General features: G+C 33.7%; 1 protein-coding gene across 4 annotated transcripts in view; it reads left to right on the forward strand.

Moving 5' to 3' along the window:
• MARCHF1 (membrane associated ring-CH-type finger 1) overlaps positions 1-18,520 on the forward strand; it is an 867,957-nt gene that overhangs the window by 288,137 nt on the left and 561,300 nt on the right. For all 4 annotated transcript variants that reach the window (XM_045055710.1, XM_045055711.1, XM_023252710.2 and 1 more), the window contains exon 2: positions 874-950. The gene's annotated coding sequence lies outside the window, so the exon portion shown is untranslated. The remainder of the gene's footprint in view (positions 1-873; positions 951-18,520) is intronic.

The raw sequence follows: 18,520 nt of genomic DNA on the forward strand, positions 1-18,520 counted from the left end.
GACAATTGACATTGTTACTCCTTTCAAGCACGCATAGGCAATTCAATATTGTAGTCATGTTTGCCTTCCTTTGGAGTGAATTCTAAAACAAATGAAGGATGGAATAGTTCGTGCTGTTTTATACATAGGGATGTAAGAGGGAGTGCACCCACCTGGCTTGTTTCTTCTTGATACGCTGCTTAGAATGTCTAAGGATCCATAAGTGAACCTGTTGCTTAGCTTCACACAGTGTTGTTTTGTATATCCTTCAAGTATGTCATATTTTTGTTCATCCTCATTATATTTCTTTTTTTATTTTGATATGAAATTTATTGTCAAATTGGTTTCCATACAACACCCAGTGCTCATCTCAACCGGTGCCCTCCTCAATGCCCATCACCCACTTTCCCGTCCCTCCCACCCTCCATCAACCCTCATTATATTTCAAACATTCTGTTGATTTCAGGCTAATCATCATGAAATAACTGTATCAACGTGGCACCAGGTATTCTAGTTGGGAGTTTTTGTTTGTCCTCTGACTTTGGAGTTATTGCTGAGTGTCTTAGCTGCTCAGCCGCACATACATGATACAAACAACTTTTTTTTGTCTTACAGAAAATAAACCTTCAGTTGACCCTCTCTTAACATACTGAGGTATCTAAATATTTTGGAACTGTTTAGAAATTGATAGAAATTCTTTCTCATGACCTGAATATTGGCACAAATGACATTAGGAACACTCTCTGTGATATTATGGTTTCGTGACTATTTAGATAGGCCTACAATTTGTACAGTATTTGTGTGGTCGGTCTTTCCATTACACAAACTTAGTTTCCTTTATAGTTAATTTTTTTTAAGTTCAGCCTTTAAGTTTATTTAAATTTTCTTTTTCAGGAAATGTACCCAAGAAGAATTCTGAGAGAATATACTCAGTTGTCCTGCTGTGATTAAACAAGGCGCTGCTGCATTTTGTAAGTTCATCTATTTTTATCCTCTATAGAGAAGACTTTCTGCTACAGAGAACCACATGTTTAATTTGGAATTGGAGTCAGACTTTCTTTAATGGATGGGCTTTAATTGATTTTATTTTTTCAAACTTTATTTTACCCAGATTTTATTCAGTTTCAGTGAATAGCATTTCTTTTTAAAATTAACTCTGTTTCCTTGTATCTATTAGCCACTATTTTAATGACTTGTGATAAGAACTTTATCAGTTGAAGAGCTATATGTAAGAGGCAGGGCTGTGAGTAATACTGATTTGCCTGGGCAAATATATTGGTAATTATAATAGCCTTCATTTCAGCAAACAAATATATTTAATGTTATCTCTACTAACTGCCTTATGTGGCCTCATGAAAGTAACTGAGTACTGATTATCTTTGGGAAACATGTTGATTTTATTTTGTTACTAATATAGCTTTTACATTCAAGGATTATAATATTCATCATGGTGAGATGTGTACTACATAACTTTGATGTACTAGGATCTAATATTTGTGCATTTCGTATGATAAAAAGAAAACCAGCAAAGGCTTCTGTGTGAAGTCATGAATGACATTAAATTGAGTGTCTCCTGAACCTTTAAATTTACATTTCTCGTTATCTCAAAGTTAAAATATTTTGCTATTTCAGTTTGTAAAACACAGTGTAAAGCAAATAGTTTCCCCCTTTGTTTATAAGCTACCTTCTGGTATTGAGAGAAAATAGTCTCTTTGCCTCTAATTAGTTTTCTATGAAAAACCCAGTAGATTGAGAGACTGTAATCCATGCTGTTAATTTTTTTTTGTAACTTTTCCTTTTCCTTTCTTTTGCTTTTCTCTCATGCAGACTATTTCCACCAAATAAAAGAAAAAAAAATATGCTGTATCTCTCTATAATAAATGCAAGGGAGATCAAACAAATGAAAACATATACCTAAAGACTTGTCATCTGTGGCATAGAAGCAGTGCTTTTTCATTGAGGGTGTTTTGTTAACCCAATATGTTTGAACAACTTAATTAGTGTTGAATATGGTAACATGAAGACCACACCTAAAGACAGATTTTAGAAACCTATATAGTAATTTGGAGGGCAGAAACCACTTCAGAAATATCTTGAAGTTTATGGAGCATCACATACAAAAGAGGGAAATTTTGTAAAGACAAATATTAACATAGCTCATGTAAAAAAAAAATAAAGATGTAGAAGGCTAGCACAAAAATCATCTTAAATTTAAATTCCAATTTTTTCAAACCCGATTCATTTGTAATTATTTTTAGTTTTATTGAGAACGGATTGACATGTATCACTATATAAGATTAAGGTATACGAAATGATTGTTTATTAACATATATTACGAAATGATTACCACAGTAGGATTAGTTAACATCCATTATCTCATATAGATAAAATAAAAAGAAAAAAAATTCTTCTTGTGAAGAAAATTCTTAAGATATACTCTCTTAACAACATTCCTGTATATCATACAGCAGTGTTAGCTATAGCAATCATATTGTACATTACATCTCTATTACTTATTTATCTTATAATTGGAAGTTTATACCTTTTGACCACTTTTCTTTAATTCTACCTCCCCTCAGCCCCTGTCTTAGGTAACCACATGTCTTACCTCTTTTTCCGTGAGTTAGGTGTTTTGTTTTGTTCTGTTTCTTGAGATTCTGCATTTAAGTGAGATCATACAGTATTTGTCTTTCTCTGTCTGACTTAGCAGTATGCCTTCAAGTTTCATCCATGCTGTCCCGATTGATAGAATTTCCTTGTTTTTTTTTTATAGATGAGTAATATTCCATTGTTTGTGTGTGTGTGAAATACATATATTACTTCTTTATCCATTCATCTATTGATAGACACATAGGTTGTTTTCCTTGTCTTCGTATGGTAAATAATGCTGCTGTGAACATGGGAGTGCAGATATCTTTTCAAGTTAGAGTTTTTGTTTCCTTTAGATATATTCCCAGAAGTAACATTTCTGGATCAAATGGTAGTTCTATTGTTAATTCTTATGAGGAAACTTCATACTGTTTTCCATAGTGACTGTACCAAATACTTACATTACGGTCCCACCATCAGTGCACAAGTTTTCCCTTTTCTACATATGCATGCTAGCATTTATCATCTCATTTCTTAATGCTGTCCATTCTAATAGGCATGAGATATCTCATTGTGGTTTTAATTTGCATTTCTCTAATGACTAGTGATTTTGAAGCATTTTTTCATGTATCTGTTGACCATCTTTTTTGCAAAAATATTTATTCAGTTGCTTTGCCCATTTTTAAATTCTACTATTTGTTTTTTGTTTTGTTTTGTTTTGTTTTGTTTTGTTTTGTTTTGCTATTGAATTGTAGGAGTTTTTAAAATATTTTTTTGGGTATTCACCCCTCATCAGATATATGGTTTACAAACATTTTTTCCCATTCTATAGATTGTCTCTTCGTTTTGTTGACACATTTCTTTGTGCAGAAGCTTTTAAGTTTGGTATGGTCCCTTTGTTGCTTGTGTTTTAGCTGGAATTTCTAGAAAATTATTGCCAACACACATGTCAAGGAGCTTTTTTCCTGTTTTCTTCTAGAATTTCATAATTTCAGGTCTTACATTTAAGTCTTTAATCCATTTCAAGGAAATTTTTGTGAGTGGTGCAAAGTTTGGGTCCAGTTTCATTCTTTTGTATGTGAATATCCAGTTATTTCAGCACCACTTATTAAAGAGATTATTTTTTTCTACACCAAGTATTCTTGGCTCCCTTGTCAAATATTAGTTGGCCATATATACTCTGGTTTATTCTGGGCTCTGGATTCTGTTCCACTGGTCTCTTTTTGTCTCTTTTTATGCCAGTACCATATTGTTTTAGTCACTATAGCTTTACAGTATAGTTTGAAATTAGGAAGTATGATCCTGTTCTGTTCTTTCTTCTCAGGATTGATTTGGCTATTCAGAGTCTTTTGTGGTTCCATATAAATTTTGAGTGTATTTTTAAAAATTTTCTGTAGGGGCACCTGGGTGGCTCAGTTGGTTAAGCATCTGACTTCAGCTCAGGTCATGATTTGTGGTTCATGAGTTCAGGCCCTGCATCGGGCTCTGTGCTAACAGCTCAGAGCCTGGAGCCTGCTTCGGATCCTGTGTCTTCTTCTCTGTCTGCCCCTACCTTGCTCATGCTCTGTCTCTCTCTCTCTCTCTCAAAAAAAGTAAATATTGAAAAATTGTTTTTTTAATTTTCTATAAAAAATGCAGTTGTAACCTTGATAGTGATTGTATTGAGTCTATTGATGGCTATTGGTAGTATTGATATTTTAACAATATTCTTCCAATCTATGAACATGGGATACCTTTTCATTTATTTGTGTCATCCTGAATTTCTTTCATCAGTGTCTGCAGTTTTCAGAATAGAGATCTTTCACCTCTGTGATGAAACTTGTTAGGTATTTTATTGTTTTTGATGTCATTGTGAATGGGATCAATTTCTTTTTCTTTTTCTTTCAGAAAATTTATTGTTAGTGTACAGAAAAGGTACTGACTTTTGCGTGTTAATTTTGTATCCTGCCACTTTACTGAATTTGTGGATTAGTTTGAACAGTTTTGGTTGTCTATAGGATTTTCTATATGTAATTTATGTCATCTGAAAATAGAATTTTACTTCTTCCTTTCCAATTCTGATACTGTTATTTTACTTTATTTTGTTTTATTTATTGATTGGTTGATTGATTGCCTGATTGCTTTAGCTAGGACTTACAGTACTATGTTGAGCGGGAGTGGTGATAATGGGCACTCTTGTTTTGTTCCTGATGTAAGAGGACAAATTTCAACCTTTCACTATTGAATATGATGTTACCTGCAGATTTGTCATACATGGCCTTTATTATGTTGAGATTTGTTTCTTATTTCTCTAATCTGTTGTGTTTTGTAATGAATGGATATTGAATTTTATCAAATGCTTTTTCTGTATCTGTTGAGATGATCATATGATTCTTTTCTTCCATTCTATTAATGTGATGTATTACATTGATTAATTTGCATATGTTTAACCATCTTTGCAGACCATGGATAAATCCCACTCATTGATGGTGAATGATCCTTTTAATGTGCTGCTGAATTTGGTTTGCTAATATTTTGTTGAAAATACTGTAATTTTTGTATCTAGATTCATCAGGGATATTGACCTATAGTTTTCTTTTCTAGAGTATCTGAATCTGGCTTTGGCATAAGAAAGTACTGGCTTTAAAATGAGTTTGGAAGTTTTTCCTTCTCTTCCCTTATTTTGAATACTGAAAATAATTGGTGTAATACTTCATCAAATATTTGGTAAAATTCAGCAGTGAAGCCATCTGGTCCAGGGTTTTTCTTTGTTGGGAGATTTTTAGTTAGTGATTCAGTTTCTTTAATAGGAATTGATCTGTTTAGATTCTCTATTTTTTCCTTATTCAGTCTTGGGAGGTTGTATGTTCTATGAATTTTTCCATTTCTTCCAGGTTGTCCAGTTTGTAGGTGTGTAATTGTTTATAGTAGACCTTTATGCTTTTTTGTATTTCTGTGGGCTCAGTTATCTGTAGTAATATTTTTCTCAATGAAAACCATGAAGTTTTTACCCTAGAACACTGCATTTTATAAAAATTATCAGTTGTCTTTTTTTTTTACTAAATAAAGATTTATCTGTGTATCTTATCTCTTGAAATCCATTTTTTGATCATTGAGTAGCAGTAGTATTCAATGACTATACAATTTTTATTAATAGAAAACATTTGCTAAATATTTATAGTGTATCAAACCCTATGCATGAAAGATGGCAAAAAAATTGGTGTTCAATATGATCTGTGTAGTTCTATCAGTTTTATCAGTGGTGAATATGCCTTTTCTATTAGGTTTTTATAGAAGTTTCCTGTTCCCCCATTACTACATCAGTTCCTACACATCTAAGAAATACAATTTAGAAACCATGGAGGTATTATTAGACCTTAGACTTGTAAAATGCAAGAAATATTTTTAAGAGCCAGGAACAAATATATTTTTGCTTTTGGTCACGCTCCTCTTTATTACTCCGAGCATTTGTGGTGTATTCATCTAAAGAAAAATCTGTAATATATGGAGAAAGTCAAAGAGAAAAATAAAAACTGTGGTCACAGATTTTCAGTAATAGTGCCTCTCTGATAAAAAAAAATTTAAGGAAGTAGAATAATTCATTTAAGGGGCGCCTGGGTGGCTCAGTTGGTTAAGCATCCGATTTCGGCTCAGGTCATGATCTTGCAGTCTGTGAGTTCGAGCCCCGCGTCAGGCTCTGTGCTGACAGCCCAGAGTCTGGAGCCTGTTTCAGATTCTGTGTCTCCCTCTCTCTCTGACCCTCCCCCATTCATGCTCTGTCTTTCTCTGTCTCAAAAATAAATAAATGTTAGAAAAAAAATTAAAAAAAGAATAATTCATTTAAAAAAGAAAATGGTGAAATAATTGAATATTATTATTCTTTATGTGTATGAAAAGAGCTCATGGGAAAGATGGACAGTTCTATATTTTGTAGAAATTAAAAAAAAAAAAAACCAAGGATCATAACCCTGGACTGTTACCAGTATAGATTTCCATGCTGTGAGAATTTTTAAGCACTAGAATACTTACAGGTAGATGTTTGAAAATCCCTTATTTTGAAATATCTCTTAAAGCAAAATGTATCCCATCTTTGAAGGACTATCTGAGAGAAAAAGTGCTAATTACAACATGAAATCTTCTAAATCTAGGATTAAATGATCATAAATTAGTTACTGTTTTACCTTCTGTAATAGCTCATTAACTTCAATCGACATTGGCTTTGATTTTCTGAGACCATACAGAGGAGGAAGTTAACTGCTTTAATAAAACATCTCTTGCTCAGCGATGGTCCCAGTTGAGTAACTATTTAGTCCCTAATGGAGAATTAGTATAGTTTTCTCTACGGGTTTAAAGGATGATCAAAGTAGATCCTTTGCCTGTGGCATGAAATCTTTCCTATAGCTAGAGTAAGTTCATCTGTCTGGAATTCATCTAAACAAATGTTTTTTTAATGAGCACATTAAAAAAAAAACAGCTATCTTTTTGGTGTCCATTCTTGCTTTTCCTTTAAGAGAGGATTATACTTCACAGGTAATACCTATATACTATATTATAACTCTCGGACCTCCCACAACATTTTAAGGCTATGTTTTGTAGGCCACATACATATTAAAAAAGATGTAGAAAAGAAGCAATCACTGAATGAACGAAGTGCAAAATGAAGTGTTGCCGTTATTCAGAGAATAAGTCTAATTAAAATTGGGTTAAAATATATGGGAAAAACCTAGATGGATAATAGATGGCTGATATCAAAGAATAGAGTAAGAACGTTCTTAACTTAAGAATTTACTTAAGATAGAGGTCCCAGATTTAAAGGCATTGGAAAGAGAATTTTATGAAATGAGTAGGAGGAAGCAAAGCAAAGTAGGTAAGATTGATTGAAACCATGAAAAGTCTTAATTCCATGCTGTGAAGCCTATACTTCATTCAATGGGAGAGGCAGTGATGAGAAACATTTCAATGAAATTCTTTTCTGTCAATTCCTAACAATTGATGTGGAGCGAAAGGGTGAAAAAAAAATCAAAGATGATACCATAGTTCTAACTCTTAAAAAGTGGAAAAATAGACAATGAATGGAAATATGAAAATTAATGAGGTAGGGTGGAGGGGGCAGTTTGTATGAATGATGCAATTTTTGAAATATTCTGAACTGACTTTCCAAATGTTTCTTATCTCAACTTATATTTTCATCTCAAACCCATTTTTTATCATTGTCATTTAAAAAAATTTTTAAGGTTTATTTATTTTTGATATAGAGAGACAGAATGTGAGCAAGGTAGGGGCAGAGAGAGAGGGAGACACAGAATCCAAAGCAGGCTCCAGGCTCTGAGCTGACAGCACAGAGCCTGTTGCGGGGCTCAAACTCATGAACTGTGAGATCGTGACCTGAGCTGATGGCAGATACTCAACGGACTGAGCCACCCAGGCACCCCTTACAATTGGCATTCTTGACAGTAAAACAAATGGGTCATTTGTATTCATTTTTGTCTTACATTGTCACTATACCTCTAGTTTATCCAAAACTGAATTTTTAAGTGAAAAAACTTAGGAGTTCTTGAAGTGTTGAAAAAAAAAATGCTCATTTTGTGGTAATTTTTACCCACATAAAGCCCAGAATTGACATTCAGGAATAATTATTTGATTCATACATCAGTTTGTTTTGTACCTGTGGACATTTTATAGCAGCAAAATGGATTTGATTCTTTGCTTCACTTACAAAATTCTTTTTACTTCCTAAAAGACAGAGTCACTTTGTAAGAAAGAGGTAACTATGAGGTTGTAGCCTAGACATTTGATTTGTTGGTTTGCTCATTCCATGATAGGCATCTATTTATGATGTGGCCAAGAGTAACTTCGATATTGTTGAAGAAGATAAAATGATACTTACCCTGAAGTTAAAAAAACAAACTTATTTAGTTCTTTAAGCAGTATTTCTAAAACTCTGCATTGAGTATATGAGAATAGTACAGATGGCATAGAAACCTTATGAATGAAGTTGGCATAGAATAATAAAAATTAACTTAATATTTCCCTAAGTGCCAGTGAAGAATAATGTAGAATAAAAATGTTTAGTATTAACTTTTAAAGCAGATTATGTAGATCAGAAAGATTTGTTAATGTGGACTCATTTGGGGCTCTAGCCACCAGTTGTGGATAGACTAGAATTAAAACAATGATTTCAGCAATGCAACCTAATATTTTATATTCCGTTTTTAGATATACTTTTACCATTTTGTTTTTAACATATATCATGATATACTTTTTAATGTTGTTACATGTTACCTAATCTAAAAGTAAGCTGTGGTAATTGACAAGAAAAGTGTAGACTCTGAGCTGAAAACCAATGATATATGATGCATGGGTTAGTTAAGCTGGGTACACAACTGGACAGCAGATTGTGTATATCAAAACCAGCCAAACAACCAAATAGACATCTGTGATGGGAAAACTATAGCTTCTCAGTATATATTTGATTTTGTTATATTTGTAAATGAAAGGATAGAAGTTCAAGAGAACTCATGTGTTGTGAGGATGCTTATATATATGAATAACATAATGGCCTGCATTTCCAACAGAAACTTTGGAAAATATAAGAAAGATCTTCCACATATGATCAACCTTTGGTAGACACCCTGAGCAAAACTTAATGCAATTACCTGAAGAAGCAAAGTGATTATAGCAGCTTTCGGATTACTTGGAAACACAGGGAAGAAGCCTGAAAAATCTTGAAAGAATAAATATATGTCAGCTTATTCCTTAGACAGTTGTCTTGAATATGAACTGTCTTTAGCAGGTTTAAGGTAGGAGTTTTATGGCAGACAACTCATAAATGAGATTTTAGTGAGTATCAGAAGGGCAGGAATTTTTAATTCCTGACTGAAAAAGCACCTCTAATGTTAGAGGTATCAACTGTGTTGAAAATAAAGATAGTTCATTGTGAAAGTTCAAGTTTATGCATTCATTCATTTAGGCAACACATAAACTTATTTAGCATATATTGCTGGCCATTCTGTTTATCATCAAAAATGGAGGTATCTGTGTGCAAGATGAACATTTTGTCAGGAAAAAACCCTCTAAATGCTTAAAATGGGTGCTAAGAGGACATCTAGAAGTTTTTTATGACTTTGTCTTAAAAATGTGGGCGAAGATCTTGAAGACACACATCAACACAGTAAAACTGCAAGTTTACCCTTTTAATGAATTTAGGCTAATTGAAGCTCCATTGTGATGAATTTGTTAGGTAAACACAGTTTTCTAGCAGCATGATGGAAAATATGCACATTCCCCCTGCTCTTTCTTTCTTTATCTGTGTTCTACACTGGGGATTTATGGCACATTTGTTATTTGGAGTAGAGCTCTTAACACCCCTAAATGGGAAAAAATTACTCTGTAACATCTGTACAAGTGCAAAAATTAGAAGTCTTTAAGAGGAAAATTCACAGTTTCTTTTCAGTGAGAGATTTGTGTATAGAATAGAGATCGATATGGTGAGCATCAGTTCTAAAAATAACAAATTTTTATCCATTATTCCTTCTCATGAGCTATGGCAGTTATTCTTGCTGTTAGCAGAAAAATGCTTTACTTCTTTTTCTTTGTCCATAATTACTATCAATTGCATCCTTGGGCATCAATGATACAAACCATTACAAAATTTAAAAGCCTTAGGTTCTCCATTTTTGTCTCTTTTGAAAAGTTTATACACACACGCACACACACATGCACACTCACAATTTCTTGACATTATAATCTCAGACAATATTGATGAAATTTCCTTTGAATTATTTCTTTATTAAAAAAGATTTTTTTAACGGTGGCAAACTCTGATTTATTTTCTTAGCACAATTAACAGCTCTGCCTTTCTATTTCATTTGTGTTAAGTTTCACATTAATTAATTTACCTTTTGCCTTGCTCTGAACTTGATATTGAAAAAAGTTTATGCATTATTGATTCTTACTATGCCTCAGATAATTGATCCTGTTATAATGGCTTATAAAATACACATCTGAGAAAATAAGAAACTTTTCCAAGAAATAGAATTTATCTTAAACTGATTTTGTTTCAGTGAGGTAGTTATCAATATGGAAGTTGTTTTGACAAGAAATCTAGAAAATTACAGAAATTGAAAAAAGTGTTCTAAACACTGACAGACAGTATTGCTGCATATAACCTCAGGTCTCCCTAACACTAAGCATTCTAAAATTCTGGCTCTATATTATTAAGTAAATGAAAATGAGCTCCTTGCAATTTTTATGGTAGCAGAATAACACATAAATATCAATCTGCTGAGATGGTCTGATTTCTAGACTATTATTTCACCTTTTGTTAACCTCTGAGTCTTCTGTCGCTTCAGCAACATGTACACATTGGACCTTTTATTTATGCTGCTGAGAATACTGGTTTCAAACTCTCTACTGTATTTTGAGGAGACTGCATCAAAGCTTTGTTGGTGACAAAATCAGGCATTTGTGTTTTGAGGATTCGACACACAAATCCAGCACTGGTCACATTTTGAATGCTGAATCTGCAAAAGAGAATAATTACTGCTGCATGGTGGTGGAGAAAATTTTACATTTGGAACCAAAAGGGGAAAAATTGGGCCATTTTACATGGACTTTTCCTATGGTTGGAGCGGTTCCTCAGTGTTCTTAGTCCAAAGGTGACATGTTCATGTATCTAAATGTATTATTGTGTTCGTGGTCAGATGACAGCAACATAAGTGCTCAGCCTCAACCATTGCACAAAAATAGTGCAAAGAAAATTTTGCATCACATTCAAGTCTTGATCTAGGTATGTCTCTCTTCTATGCTTGAGAAATCTTCATTTTTTCTTAAAATGACTGAGAACATGTCCCTATATATTAGTGGTGATGTCCTGTCACTTGTGTTATGACCCAGTAAATTACATAAATTCTTTAAATGCCAATCCTAGAGTAAGACTGAAGTATAAGACTGAATATTACATCATGGGATAAGACTCAAGTGTATTATGAACTCAGGTAGGAGTGGAATTAAATTATCCCCTTGAATTGACTCATGACATTTAGTATTGCTCTTTAATAATTCTTTCTCCCTGCTTTGAAAGTAACATTTCCTAGTAATATTTTCTTTTCTGTGTTTCTTTTTTTTCCCCTTATGTTCCAATTTTAGGATTGTCTTCCTAATATACTTGGTTGGAGCAATTCGCTATGTGATAACCCAAATAAAAATATGTGATTATATTATTTTATTATGAATTTAACCTACATATATTTTAATAACCAGAAAAGGTCAGCCAATACTTACTTTTGAAATTAGAATGTTAGCTAATTTAATGGCTGTATAATTATTGTATAATGGTAATATAAAAATCTGTTTAAAATTTTTTTTAATGTTTATTTATTTTTGAGAGAGAGAGAGTGAGCATGACGGAGGTGGGGGGCAGAGAGAGAGGGAGACACAGAATCCGAAGCAGGCTCCAGGATCTGAGCTGTCAGCACAGAGCCCAATGAAGGGCTTAAACCCACAAACCATGAGATGATGACCTGAGCCAAAGTTGGATGCTTAACCAACTGAGCCACTCAGGCACCCCATATGAGACTCTGTTTTAAAACAGGGTTCCTTCATATAATTTTTGTGCTGTATCAATATTCAGTCAGAAGCTGAAAAATTAAGGTGTGTGTGTGTGTGTGTGTGTGTGTGTGTGTGTGTTTTGTTATAAGAGCTTTTTATAAAGGTTTATATAATTGTAGGAGCTGGTAAGATGTCTGTAAGGCTGCCATCTTTGCATGTGATACTAGAGTTGGAAATCCTGAGAAACAGGACAGGCAGTTGAGCAGAGAAGATGGATGTTAAGTGGCAAAGAGCAAGTTACAACTCACAAACGTTTGCTGAAAACAAAGAAAATGGGTTGGAACTCATGTCACTTCTTACTTTTCACTGCTTTCCACCTTGATGATATTGATGTCATATAGCAGGTGCCCATCATCACAAAGCTCAACACTTATATGGCCCAAGAGGAGCTGAAGGAGGGTTCAGGGAAAGGTAGCATGGTTGCAAGCTCAGATTGTGTGTCATACCAATAAAGTGAGGTAAAAAGTTGCAGCGAGCATGATCTACAGAGGCACCTGATGACTCTTCTGACCTTCCCAATAAAAAGCAATATGGCTGCTGCTTCGCTTGTGCCCACAAATCTCACTAAAATGTCTCTGTGGCCCAAACGAACTGGAATCCTACAGGGTAGGGGATTCTGAGAAATGCTATTCATCTTAGCTCAGCGGATATATTACAGAGCCACCAAAGGGCCATGAGTCCATTTGGAAGTCTGAAGAAGTTTATACATCCCCTTTCCGAATACTGTTTTTAATATTTTAAATGCATTAAACTAACTGCAGAAAGTTACCCAGAGATTCAGTTATATTAAAATAGTTATCTAAGGCATCTGGGTGGCTCTGTTGGTTAAGCATCCGACTTTTGATTTCAGCTCAGGTCCTGATCTCATGGTCATAATCTCACGGTCCTGTTGGGCTCTGAGCTGGGCATTGAGCTGCTTAAGAGTCTCTCTCTCCCTCTCCCTCTCCCCTTCTCTGGCTCACACTCATGCGTGCTCTCTCTCAAAAAAATAAAATAGTTATCAAAATGTGAAAAATGAAATTTGTGATATAGTAATTGATAGGCTTTGTAATATACTAAATAACAAGATTCAAGAAAATATTTTATGTTTTAACAGTAGTAATTTTGAAGCTGTGGTGAGTGTAAGTCATGCTTTATGATATTTGTAACAAAATGTGATATGAAAATAGTTTCTTTGATGAAACGTTTATAAATATTGCTAATCCTACTGTGATTTGTTGAGTAAAGTCATATTTCAAGAAATGGTAAATTGTCAGCTAGAGGTTAGTGAAAATAAAGATACAACTTTTCTTTTCCTAATTCACATGTATAGATTGTCTGAAGTTTATTCATGGACCCCATTGATAGGAACTGTAAATCCTAGGAGAGAACCCCTCCTTTGGAATCAAAAACTCCTTTGGTGAAAGATCTTTAATGATACTTATTTTTTAAAGTTTTTTATGTATTTTGAGGGGGAGAGAGAGAGAGCAAGCAGGGGAGGAGCAGAGAGAGGGAGAGAGAGAATCCCAAGCAGGCTCCATACTGTCAGCAGCGAGCCCGACACAGGGCTCGAACTCAGGAACTGTGAGATCATGACCTGAGCCTAAGAGTCAGATGCTTAACTGACTGAGCCACCCAGGAGCCTCCAGATAGTTATTTTTTAAGGTAATAAGTTCAAAGAAACATTTCTGAGGCTAGAAGCCCTGTTGTGAGGTAACACATGCTAAATAGTGTCTGTGGTATAATAAGCTTCACATTTTTTTACACGTCTATAGTTACGGAGTCTTAATTATAACAAGGAGCATTTCAGTAGGACTCCGAGAAAAGTAAAATTAACATTACCACAAAAATTGGCATGCTAAATTGTTAGTAGGCTCCCTGGGGTTTTCCTTCTTGATATGATTTCAATGATTCCTTCATAGTTTAGACATAGTAAAATAGCACCATTTGGGCATCTGTGTATGACAGTCACTAAATATTTTTAAATGAATTTCAATCTGTATTTTACTTATAGGGAAAAATTTCTTTTTGCCTACCATAAGATTGCACAGTTTATTAAATGGATATCACTATGTGGATACAAAGGGAAATATTCAATGTTAGTATAGAATATAAAAGTTCTGTCACATTCTGTTTTTAAATTGTGTTTTCCCTAACTTCGGCCCTTTGTTACTCTGTATTCAGCCTTATTTGTTCTTGCTTATAGTCCTTAAGAAAAGAAGGACTTTGGAGGAAAAATTGTAATTTTCTGTTTCTTTTCTTTTTTCTTTGGTAAATTTGACATTATGTTGTGTAAATTTATTTATTTTTTTACTTTCTGTAAATTTAAGGTGTAAAGCCTGTTATGCATTTATATATTGTAATATGATTGCCATCAAAGCAGGATTTATAATATTGCATCATTATTGTACAATATTATTGTCTCTATTCATTATACCGTGCATTAGATCTCTGTGGCTTATTTACTGCTCATTTTAAGTCTGTACCCTTAAATGCAATTAATCTTATCTACCCTCCTCCCCCACTCCCTGGTAACTACTACTGTACTCTGGTTTTTAGATTTGGCTTTTCAATTAATCAATTCATTATTTAAAAAAAATTTTACTGAGGTGTAGTTGACATATAACATTGTATTAGTTTCAAGTTTACAACAAAGTGATTTGACATTTATGTGTATTATGAAAAGATCACCACAATAATTGTAGTTATCATCTGTCACCATACAAAGTTATTACAATTTTATTAACCATATTCCCTATGCTATGTTTTACCTCACAGTGACTTATTTCTTTTGTAACAGGACATTTGCACCTCTTATTCTTTATATCACAGTGACTTATTTCTTTTATAACTGGACACTTGTACCCCTTACTCTCTTAATCTGTTTCACCCATGCCCTCTGTACTCCTCTGCTTTGGGAGCCACCAGTTTGTTACCTTCATTCTTGAGTCTGTTTCTCTTTTATTGTGTTTGTTCACTTGTTTTGTCTTTTAGATTTCACATGTAAGTGAAATCATATGTTATTTGTCTTTTTCTGTCTGACTTATTTCACTTAGTATAATACCCTCTTGGTCCATCCAAGTGATTACAAATGATGAGACTTCATTATTTATTATGGCTCAGTAACATTCCATGGTGTGTGTGAGTGTGTGTGTGTGTGTGTGTGTGTGTGTGTGTGTGTGTGTGTGTGTAATGGATTGTTGGATTATAGGGTATTTAGAATTCTTGGATTATATGGTATTTATTTTTAATTTTTGAGGAATCTCTGTATTGATTTCCGTGGTCGCTACATTAATTCACATTCCCTCCAACATTGTATGAGGGTTCCCTTTACTCCACATGCCAACACTTGTTATTTCTTGTCTTTTTGATACTAGCCATTATGGCAGGTATGTAGTGATATCTCACGGTAGTTTCCCTAATGATTAGTGATGTTGAACATGTTTTTATGTACATGTTGCCCAACTGTATGTATTCTTTAGAAAAGTGTCTATTAGGTCCTCTGCCCATTTTTAATTGGATTGTTTGGGTTTTCTTGGTGTTGAGTTATATGAGTTCATTATAGATTTTGGACATAAACCTCTTGTCAGATATAGTATTTGCAAATATCTTCTATTCAGTAGGTTTCCTTTTAGTATTGTTGATGGTTTCCTTCACTGTGCAAAAGGTTTTTAGTTTTATGTAGTTCCAGTAGTTTATTTTTGCTTTTGTTTCTCTTGTCTGAGGAGACAGATCAAAAGAATATTGCTAATAAGATCGTTATCAAGATTTTGCTGCCTCTTTTTTCTTTTAGGATTTTTACAGCTTTAGGTCATATATTTTGGTCTTAAATCCATTTTGAATTTATTTTTGTATATGGTATAAGAAAGTAGCTCAATCTCTTTCTTTTCTTCTTTCTTTTCCTGTTTCTTTCCTTCTTTTTTTCCTTCCTTCTTTCCTTCCCTCTTTCTTTTCTATTCTTTTGTTTTCTTTCTTTTTTTTCTTTTTCTTTTTCTTTTTCTTTTTCTTTTTCTTTTTCTTTTTCTTTTTCTTTTTCTTTTTCTTTTTCTTTTTCTTTTTCTTTTTCTTTTTCTTTTTCTTTTTCTCTTTTTCTTTTTCTTTTTCTTTTTCTTTTTCTTTTTCTTTTCTTTTCTTTTTTCTCTTCTCTTCTCTTCTCTTCTCTTCTCTTCTCTTCTCTTCTCTTCTCTTCTTTCTATGTAGCTGTCCAGTTTTCCCAACAAAATTTATTGAAGAGCCCCATTGCATATTTTTGCCTCCTTTGTTGTAGATTAATTAACCATATAATCATAGAGTTATTTCTGGGCCCTCCATTTTGTTCTATTGACCTATGTGTCTATTTTTGTTCCAGTACCATGCTATTTTGATTACTGCAGATTTGTGGTATAGTTTGAAATCAGGGGGCGTGTTATCTCCAGGTTTGTTCTTCCTAAAGCTGGCTTAGGCAGTTTGGGGTCTTTTATGGTTCCTTACAAATTTCAGGATTATTTGTTTTAGTTCTTTGAAAAATGTCATTGAAATTTTGATAAAGATAGCACTGAATCTATAGACTGCTTTGGATAGTATGGACATTTTAACAGTATTGATTCTTCCAATCCATGAGCATGGAATATGATTCCATTTCTTTGTGGCATCTTTAATTTCTTTCATTGTTGTCTTACCGTTTTCAGAGTACAAGGGATTGAATTTATTTCTAGATATTTTATTCTTTTGATGCATAAAGAATTGTTTTCTTTAAACATAAATTGTGATTGTTTTCATAAATTGTGATTGTTTTCTTAATTTATCTGATAGTTTATTAGTGAATAGAAACACAATAGATTACTATATATTAAGTTTTTATTCTGCAAGATTACTGAATTTTGTTCAATAGTTTCAATGACTGAGAAACCAAAAATAACAAAAACTATGTTTATTTTGTGGGGAGGTTTTAGGGTTTTCTATATTTACTATCATGCCATCTGCAAATTGTGACAATTTTACTTCTTACTTACCAATTTTGATCCCTTTCATTTCTTTTTCTGGTCTTTTTGCTGTGGCTGTGCTTTCCAGTACTGTGTTGAATAAAAGTGGTGAGTGAGAATCCTTGTCTTGTTCCTAATGTTAGAGGGAAAGCTTTCAGCTTTTCACTATTGAATGTGATGTTAGCTTTGGGTTTATCTTACATGTTATTTATTATGTTGAGGTATGTTCCCTCTATACCCATTATGTTGACATTTTTTTTTTATCACAAACGGGTGTTGAATTATGTCAAGTGTTTTTTCTGCACTTCAGATGATTATGTGATTTTTATCCTTTTTAAATATGTTTATCATGTTGGTTGATTTGTGGATATATTTTTCAATGTTTATTTATTTATTTTTAGGGCGCCTGGGTGGCTCAGTCAGTTAAGCATCCACCTTTGGTTCAGGTCATTATCTCATGGTTTGTAGATTCATTATCTCATGGTTTATAGGTTCGATCCCTGCATTGGGATGTGTGCTGACAGCTCAGAGCCTGGAGCCTGATTCGGATTCTGTCTCCCTCTTTTTCTGCCCCTCCCCCACTTGTACTCTGTCTCCATCTCTAAAAACGAATAGGTGTTAAAAATGTCTAATTATTTATTTTTGACTGAATGAGATGGGGGGAGGGAGAGAGAGAAAGGAACAGAGAGACCATGAGCATGGGAGGGGCAGAACGAGAGGGAGATAGAGAATTCCAAGCAAGTTCCACACTGTCAGCACAGAGCCCAACATGGGGCTCGAGCTCATTAACTGTGAGGTCATGACCTGAGCTGAAATCAAGAGTCAGATGCTTAACCGACTGAGTCACCCAGGTGCCCCTGATTTGTGGATATTGAAACACCTTTCATCCCTGGAATAAATCCCAGTCGATCATGATGTATAACCATTTAAGTGTATTTTTAAATTCAGTTTGCTAATATTTTGTTGATGATTTTTGAATCTGTGTTCATCAGGGATTTGGGCCTGTAATTTTTGTGTGTGTATGTGGTGTCTTTGTCTGGTTGGGTATCAGGGTAATGCTGCCCTCAACAATCAGTTTGAAAGCATTTCTTCCTCCAATATTTTGGAATATTTTCAGAAGGATAGATGTTAACTCTTCTTTAAAAGTTTGTGGAATTCACCTGTGAAGGTGTTTGGTTTTGGATTATTTGTGGGGTGTATTTGATTACTGATTTAAGTTTATTACTATTTATTGGTCCATTTAGAGATTTCATTTTTTCCTGATCCAGTCTTAAAAGAATGTATGTTTCTAGGAATTTATCCATTTCTTCTAGGTTGTCCAATTTGTTGGTATACTAATATCAATTAGTATAGATTGTAGAGATTGTAATAATCTCTTACAATCCCTTGTGTTCTTGTGGTGTCAGCTGCAACTTGTCTCATTC

Source organism: Felis catus, chromosome B1 (assembly GCF_018350175.1).
Source record: "Felis catus isolate Fca126 chromosome B1, F.catus_Fca126_mat1.0, whole genome shotgun sequence".
NCBI lineage: Eukaryota > Metazoa > Chordata > Mammalia > Carnivora > Felidae > Felis > Felis catus.